This window comes from Elaeis guineensis, chromosome 1 (genome assembly GCF_000442705.2).
Source record: "Elaeis guineensis isolate ETL-2024a chromosome 1, EG11, whole genome shotgun sequence".
Classification (NCBI taxonomy): domain Eukaryota; kingdom Viridiplantae; phylum Streptophyta; class Magnoliopsida; order Arecales; family Arecaceae; genus Elaeis; species Elaeis guineensis.
In genome coordinates, this window is record NC_025993.2 from 182,540,524 (window position 1) to 182,549,116 (window position 8,593).

The window sequence follows — 8,593 nt, forward strand, 5'->3', positions numbered from 1 at the left end:
TGATCTCAAAATCAATCATAAATATTTTTAAAATATTTTTAATTTAAAGTATCGATTGAAAAATCGATCAAAATATTTTTTTATATTATTTTATTTTTAATATTGATTGTAAAATCAATATCAAAATCAATTTGAAATTATTTTAATTAAAATAATTGATCATTAAAATTCAAATCTAAAAAAAATTTTAAAATTATATTATTTTTTTCTATTACAAGAATTATAGGTTCATTGAAATATAACAAAACCAAAAAACAACATCATCTATTATACACAACCAAGAAACATGTCCTAAACAAAAAAGTGGAATAGAAAAAAGGTTAAAACATACTCAAATCTTCTCGTGATAAAAGTAAAATACAAAACAGACAATCACATAGCCTAGAAATAACAAAGATAAATAATATAGATTTAAAATAAAAAACAACAAAAGAAAAAGAGGTCATAGTAATCTGTGGAGGCATTCTATATAATATCTATTAAGTTTAGATCACCATCAGAAAAAATAAGAAGGCAACCATAAAAAAAAGAGGTCATAGTATATCTCATGCCAAATATATCATTTGTTTAGTATACCTCATGCCAAATGTATCATAATGATGAGCTGCCTTTCTCTTTCTTATACAACTCACCTGATAGGCTTTTCAAAGTATTATCTGCAGTAAAAATAAGTGATACCAACATAATATATAGAGCTAGTAAGGTAATAAGAGAGTCATTTTTGCTTTCGATTATAAATAATTCCTTTGCTATCAGCTAAAAATAAAATCAATCGACATCCATCAATTTTAACACATCATATGAAAATAAAAAAAAAAAGAGGCCATAGCAATCTGTATAGCTATTTCCTTCAATATCTATTAAGTTTGAATCATCATCGAAAAAAATAAAAAAACAAACATAAGAATATATCAAGCAAAACCCATCGACACTCATCAGCTTTAACACATCATATAAGAATTAAAAAAAAGGCCATAACAATCTGTGGACTATTCTCTTCAGTATCTATTAAGTTTGGATAATCATTAGGGAAAAGACAACCATAAGAATATAACAAGCAAAATCTATTAGCACCCATCAGCTTTAAGACATCATATAGGAACCAAAAAAAAGCCATAGCAATCTGTAAAGCCATTTCCTTCGATATCCATTAAGTTTAAATCATTATCAGAAATAATAAGTAGGCAACCATAGGTATATAGCAAGAAAAATACATCGACACCCATTAGCTTTAACACATCATATGAGAATAAGAAAAAGAGGCCATAGCAATCTATGGAGCTATTCCCTTCAATCTTCATTAAGTTTGGATCATCATCAGAAAAAATAAAAAGGCAACTATAAGAATATAGCAAGCAAAATTCATTGACATCCATCAGCTTTAACACATCATATGGGAACAAAAAAAATAGGCCATAGCAATCTATGCAGCCATTCCCTTCAAGATCCATTAAGTTTAGATTATCATTAGAAAAAATAAGTAGGCAACCATAAGTATATAGCAACAAAAATCCATCGACACCTATAAGCTTTAACACATTATATGAAAATAAAAAAAGAGGCTATAGCGATCTGTGAAGCCATTCTCTTCAATATCCATTAAGTTTAGATCATCATCAGAAAAAATAAGAAAATAATCATAAGAATATAGCAAGCAAAATCGATCGGCATCCATCAGCTTTAACACATCATATGAGAATAAGAAAAAGAAGTTATAGCATTCTGTGAAGCCATTTCCTTCAATATCCATTAAGGGGACGTTTGGTTCATAATTAAAATTGAAATCAGAATCAGAATGGAAATAGGTTGGAATCAAAATTAGAATGGCCAAATCATCCGAACTATTTAGTTTGTGATCAGAATCGAAATCGAAATGGATGATTCCCATTGTTGTTGTTTAGTTCATACAAAGATAGAAATTAGAGTCAACTCAAATTTTTATTTTTATTCTTAACTAAAATTTTTAAAAATTAATTATTTTAAAATTAATATTAAATAAAATTTAAATATAATACTAATTTTTTTAATTTTTTTAAAAAATTATCATTAAAAAATATAGATAGCAAATATTATTTTATAAAAATTATAAAAAAAATCAGTCCCGAACCAACACCCCACACAAAACCCCCACCCTCCCCCGACCCTGGCCTTGCCGCTCGCACCCCACGGTCCCTCCCCTCCCTCGGTGCCGCGTCCGCCACCCTTCTACTCTTTTTTCCTCCGGTGTCTTCTTCCTCTCCTCTTCCTCCTTTGGTTGTCGAAACCCTCACTCGATCTATCGATTGATGGAGGCGACGGTATTGTCGTGCATCGGGCTCGTCGGACTGGCAGTGATAGATCCAAACCTAGCCCTCAACATCATCGAGAAGGGCTTCCAGATCTCCTTTTACAACTGCACCGCCTCCAAAGTCGACAAGACCATTGGTCATGTGGTGGCGGAGGGTGGCCCCCCCTGGCCACCACTCCCCCTATGATTTCATCCTCTGCATCGCTTGCCCTCGCTCCATCATCATCCTCATCAAGCCCGGCACCCTCATCGACTAGACCATCACCACCCTCTCCCAATTCATGGATCCCGATGACTCTATCATCGACGGTGGCAATGAGTGGTATGAGAACATCGAGCGCCGCCTCCGCGACACTACCGCCCGCAGCCTCTACCTCGACATAGGCGTCTTGGTGGGGAGGTCGCCACCCCCACAATACCTTTTAAGGGTGAGGGCCTTGGGGAGGAAGGGGAGCGGATGAGGGAGATGATTTTTTTTTTTTTTAAATCTCATTCTACTAATGGAAAGACCAATTCATCTAATTATTTTGGCAATATGATAAACCAAGATCAATGACTGAAATTTTACTGGCCACTAACAGAAAATGTTGGCATAATGTTTGGGGTTTATCTAAAAAAAGTAATGAAATATATGTAGATCACCTGTAATGTCACAAAAGCATGGGCAATGAAATTTTAATGATTTAGAAACCAAAACTAAGAGAGCATCGTATAATGTATAAAAATATTTCGAACCTAATAAAATTTAAAGAATAAAATCTTAAAATAGATGGTTATAAACGATCATAAACGGTTATTTTGGTTGGATATAAAAAGGGTCCTTAGAACCTAATCCAATTGGCTATCCAAGGGCTTTCTAATCATTTTTCTCTTATAATTTTCTCTTTTCAATTACAGTATTTCTTCCACTCTTTCTAGGTACTGAAAGAGTCTTCTTCAACTTCCTCCACAATCATGCTCGCAGATGGAGCAATACCGATCATATTTTGGGGTGGTATTTATGGGGTTCTTGTTTGAAGGATGGAAATATGCCTACCTTAAGACAGTGTCATGCACGCTTCTGATTTGACCAATTTTAATTTATGTTATTATATTATATTTGGATTATTATTATTCTTCTTAAATCACATCTGTGTTTTTACTATTGTTCTAACAATCTAAGGCATATTTCTGCAAATTGTGATTAAGAAAAAAAGATGTTTAAATTCTTTAATATTTTTTATATATATCGTAGCTTGTTTCTTCTATGTGCTTATCTACTAATCTTCTTATGTCATAAGATCAAATATGTCTTTAACTCTTTGCTATGCTGTATGATCACTTGCTGCTGTTGCAGATATGTATTGCTTTTAACTGCTTGTGTCATTCTTGATGAATCATGAGACTGTCACGAAGTGGGATGAACATAGTATTCTAATGTCTTTACAAATTTATGTGATGTTTAAATAGGTGGTTGGCAATATGAATTTGTTACATACCCTGGTTTTAGAAAAAGTAGCAGGCACTGGCTTCCTTTCTATTTTGATTTTGTTTTTAATTGAGGTAAATCTTATTACAATTCTTATGGTTAAACGGTAGATTGTTATCATGCATTGCAAATTGAAGACTCCATAAGTTGATGTAAATGTAGTCCCAATTCTTGACTTGCTATTTTCCTTCTGTAGTTTCTTACTCATCAGAACAGAGTCAGAACCATTTACAAGTATTATGTTAAGCAGTCAACCATTTGCGAGTTACTTTTGAATCCTACCTTGCTTTGGAATGCTAATATATGATGAGTTCATAAATTTTTCTGACACAAAGTTAAGATTTTTTTTTTTTTAAAGAAGACAATGGAGTGTTCACAAACAAATTCCATAAAACTTTTTACATTCATCTAGTCATGATTATTTTTCTACCATTACTTAAATATGATAATTTAATTACAAAGTTGTTGCATATTTTTATTTTAAATCTTGCTGCTGCACATTTTTATGTTAGAAGAGGACGATGATCTCCCTTATGGTTATTCATGCGTCCTTCTGTTTGCCTGTCTGTCTAATCAGTTTGTGGTTAACAAGTTTAGGTTTTAGCTCTTACTTTCGGAAAGAATCTGGAAGGAATGGTTAAACATGTATAATTGAGATAAAAGAGATTTCTAAAGAATTTTGGAAGCATCCAAATCTGAAAAACATTGTAGATTATTTACTAAAATTTGCAAACAATTTGCAATGACTGAAAAAAAAAAAGCATTTAATTTCCTATGCATAATAAAATCAGCAAGTGAATGTTTGATAAAGAAATTTGATCAGATTGGGGTTTTCTGTAATCTGTGACTGGGGTGTTGAAATTGGGAATTATTTGGTCATCATCCTCGCTCACCATCTATTATTCGGATGTCTTTTGGTTTTGCACCATTCCTCTGGACACTGCAAAAGTCCATTCAAGCTTGTCAGCTAGAATTTCTGAAAGAAAACGGGCTAGAGTGGACTTTTTGAAATCAAGGATTTAGAAAGCCTATTTCTCTTAGGAAAAACCCTCCCATTGTTTCGGTATAGCCTCAGAGCTTTGCAAATCCTGCTGTGGTGATATAGTACTGCAAAAATATATATAATAGAGATTGATATGTCTTCCTACTTAGCTGTTTGATCCTGAAGATCTATGTAAATACACTTGAAATAATTTTATTGTCTCATAGATGTTTATGCAATTTCATATTTTTCTTGCGGTTATTTTCTTGATCAATTGCTTGTTTTGAGTGTCTGCATTAGACTTTTCAACCCCTCAAGCTTTCTTTTGCTACTTTACAATGAGCATTCTTTGACAGATACAAGGGTGAAATCCTACATGCTGTTATCATTGTTAGGATGGGATGCTAAATACAATATGAAACAGTCCTATGTTTCTTGCATATTGGATTTGGCTGTCTGTATTGCTTTTAGGCATCAGTTAAGTGTGAACCTTGGTTGTCAGAATTCCCATCATTTGCCTTGTGATGACAAATGATTGTGGGCACAGAGGTGCTGAATTGGGTCTATGAAATAGTTATTACTATATTAGGACATAATATATAGTTTAGTTGATGTGTCCATCATTTATGGCGGACAGTGTGTGTTTGCATGTCTGTGTTAACTCAATAGTTATTTTCAGAGGCAGTTACGTGGTGGGCTGAGAGAGGTAGTAAATATATGCTATTGCCATTTGGAATATTGTCAAGTTTATTTTCTGTGGACCTAGAGCTGTTAAGTTGTGCCAACTCATACATTACTCTTGCCATTCTTGGTTCAATTGTTGCCATTACATTTTTAATATGCAAGTAAAATGTCTTAACTTTCATATCCTAACTCTTGTTAGATTGGTAACTTCATTGTTGGTATTACAGTTTTGTTGTTATCATGCCAATGTTGTCATGCTAATACAAATTCATTAGAATTTTACCTATAGGTTGATTTTATATTAGATTATTTCCACTTGTTATTGAAATATACTTTTATAATTAAGTAGAAATACTTAATACCACACAATTTTCATCAAAAGGAAAAATACAATATATATGATGTATTGTTTCATGCTCTATTTGATAACTTATTGTCCCAAGTAGTTATATAGTTCATATTTTGAAATCCATGCTTAATTTTTTAAGTAATATTTCTTGATAATTTCTAGTGATATGACTGAACAGCTATAGAATATAGTTAATGCCATGATATTAAGTATCTCAAAAGTTGTGTGGGGAAGCCTTTTTACTAATCTACCTTGCTAAAGGTTTAAATAGGGCTAAGGTCCTAAAGTCGTCATGAGGGATGGGGATTAGCCTATAATGGATCTTCCAATAATGAGAACCCAACCTCTGTAATAGGAGATCCCTTGAAGGAGATTCAATGTGATAATAACAAGCTAATTGATTGGACAGAGAGCACATATCGTTTATTTAATATAGGAGTTATAGACTACATCTCATCCCTATGGTATTTAGTGCTCTTATGTAGTGGTTAAGGAAGAGTTATAGTTCTTAATGAGACTCAAGATAGTATTGTCCACAAGATGTGACTCTACACATATCCCTAGAGGGGCGCACCTATATGAGAGTATCCATACATAGTCGTGGATATGAGATTTAGGCAATCTCTAATAACTCTCGTGAAAAATCAAGATATATGTGCAAGACCAATAATGTACAGATTCGCGATGAGGGAATTCTATACTATATATGTGTGTGGTAGTTAAAATCTGGATCCATAAAATATAGTTCAAGATTTGATTCACCTCATTTTTTTCAGATCGATATTATTCATACTAAATAATGTTAAGTCATCTTACCCATTGCATAGTATAAGCATCCAAAAATTTATATTATTTTGTTTTAAAATTGTTGAAAAAAATTTGAATTTTGTAGGGGATTGTTGGAGAGAATCTAAAAGAAAAATTCAAAATTTTTCTAAGATTTTTCTCCAAGTATTTTAATCTTATTTTTTTAATTTTACCATTTAAATAGTTTAATCTCTTTATTATCGTGATTTTAATTTATTACAGTTAGGTTCCTAATTACCAAAATAGTCATGTCTATTTAATCTTATTTTTATTTTTCTAACCATTGGGCTTTGTATTAAAGATTTTGACTATTGGGCTCCTTATTAAAAATCTTAATGGATTAATAAAAGTCCCAATGGCTATAAACGATCGTAAACAGTCATTCTGTTTGGCTATAAAAAGAGCCCTTATGACCTAATCCAATAGGCCATCCAAGAGCTTTCTAATCTTCTTTCTCTTATAATTTTCTCTTTTCAATTACAATATTTCTTTCTCTCTTCCTGGGTGCTGAAAATATCTTCTTCAACCTCCTCCACGATCGTGCTCGCAAGTGGAGGGATATCGATCATATCTTGAGATGGTATTTTCGGGGTTTCTACATGAAGGACAGAAATATGCCTTAAGGTATAGTGCCTCTCATGCTTCCGATTTGATCAATTTTAATCTTTGTTATAATATTATTTGGATTCTTATTTCTTCTTAAATCACATCTGTGTTTTTACTATTGTTCTAACAGGTAACTGGAAATCAACAATTTTTGAAACACGTTTTATCATCAACAATAGTGGTAGTATAGGTTCCGCTCGATGATGATGTAGCAGAATTCACCTTTTTGTTTACTTTTAATCACAATTCGTGGTCATGTCAATGCATGGCCTAGGCTGTGGGAGAAAAAATGTTCGTTGCAATGGTGATACCATATCAAATTTATAATAAACCAATGATAATTTTTATATTTCATTGACTGTCGTGTATTTCATCAATTCCCATGAATTATATACCCCACACTACCCTGTGTATTTTACTCATTCCCAACTGATGATTCGTTTGTTACAATGGTGATGTGGTATCACCGTTGCAGTGAATATTTTCTTGCTATGGGGACCTTTGAAAACCCTGTGCAATCAGGCCTCTCCACCTGTACATATTTCCCCTTGTAAACGTTACTCCTATCAATAAAAGTTGGGTGGTCAACCCTCTCGTTTATATCATTAATAAAAAAAAAAAACAAGAGACAGACTTGCGTGTAACCACTGCCCTCATCTCAATATTTGGCTAGGCTTCCTTCCCCATCTTAATTTTTTTTAAAAATAGAAAATAAAAACATTTATCTTGGAGAGATAACAACAGCATTTTTGCGCCAAAGCTAGAGACATGGACTAAATCCCTACCCTTATCTCAAAATTTGTTGTGTTTCTGGGCTTCCAATTATTCTATTTCTTTTTTCTAAAAAATTCTTAGATAGGTAATAATAAAATTCTAATCTTGTAAGAATCCAAATTTTTAAAACCTCCATTGCATGAATTTTAAAGCAAGCAAAAATAAAAAGAAAAAAAATAGGAACCCCTTGCACTAGGTACATGAGGCAGAAGAGGACTCTTGATGGAGTCCATCTTCCTTCTTCGAGATCGACTAGGACCGAAACTCTAGAGCTTATTTGAGCTCTAGATCTCCTTTATAAATCTCCCCCCTCCCTCTAAGCAAATCACCCTCATCCCCAATTCATCGCTAGTGAAATTCATAGGTTTTCTTTTGTTTTATCCGATGAGCCTTCTTCCATTTTCAAAAGAAAAGAGAACCAAATATCTTGTCATAAATTGAGGTAATAGACCGATGAGCCTTCTTCCATGTTCAAAAGAAAAGAGAACTAAATATCTCATCGAAAATTGAGGTAATAGAACCCTGAACCATTGCTTCCTCCCTCACCATCCTAAAGCCGCCATTGTTGATCAATTTTGAGCTGGTTGATGGCAGATTTTTTTGGGGACCGAGCCTCCCCTATTTTTGTTTTCTTTT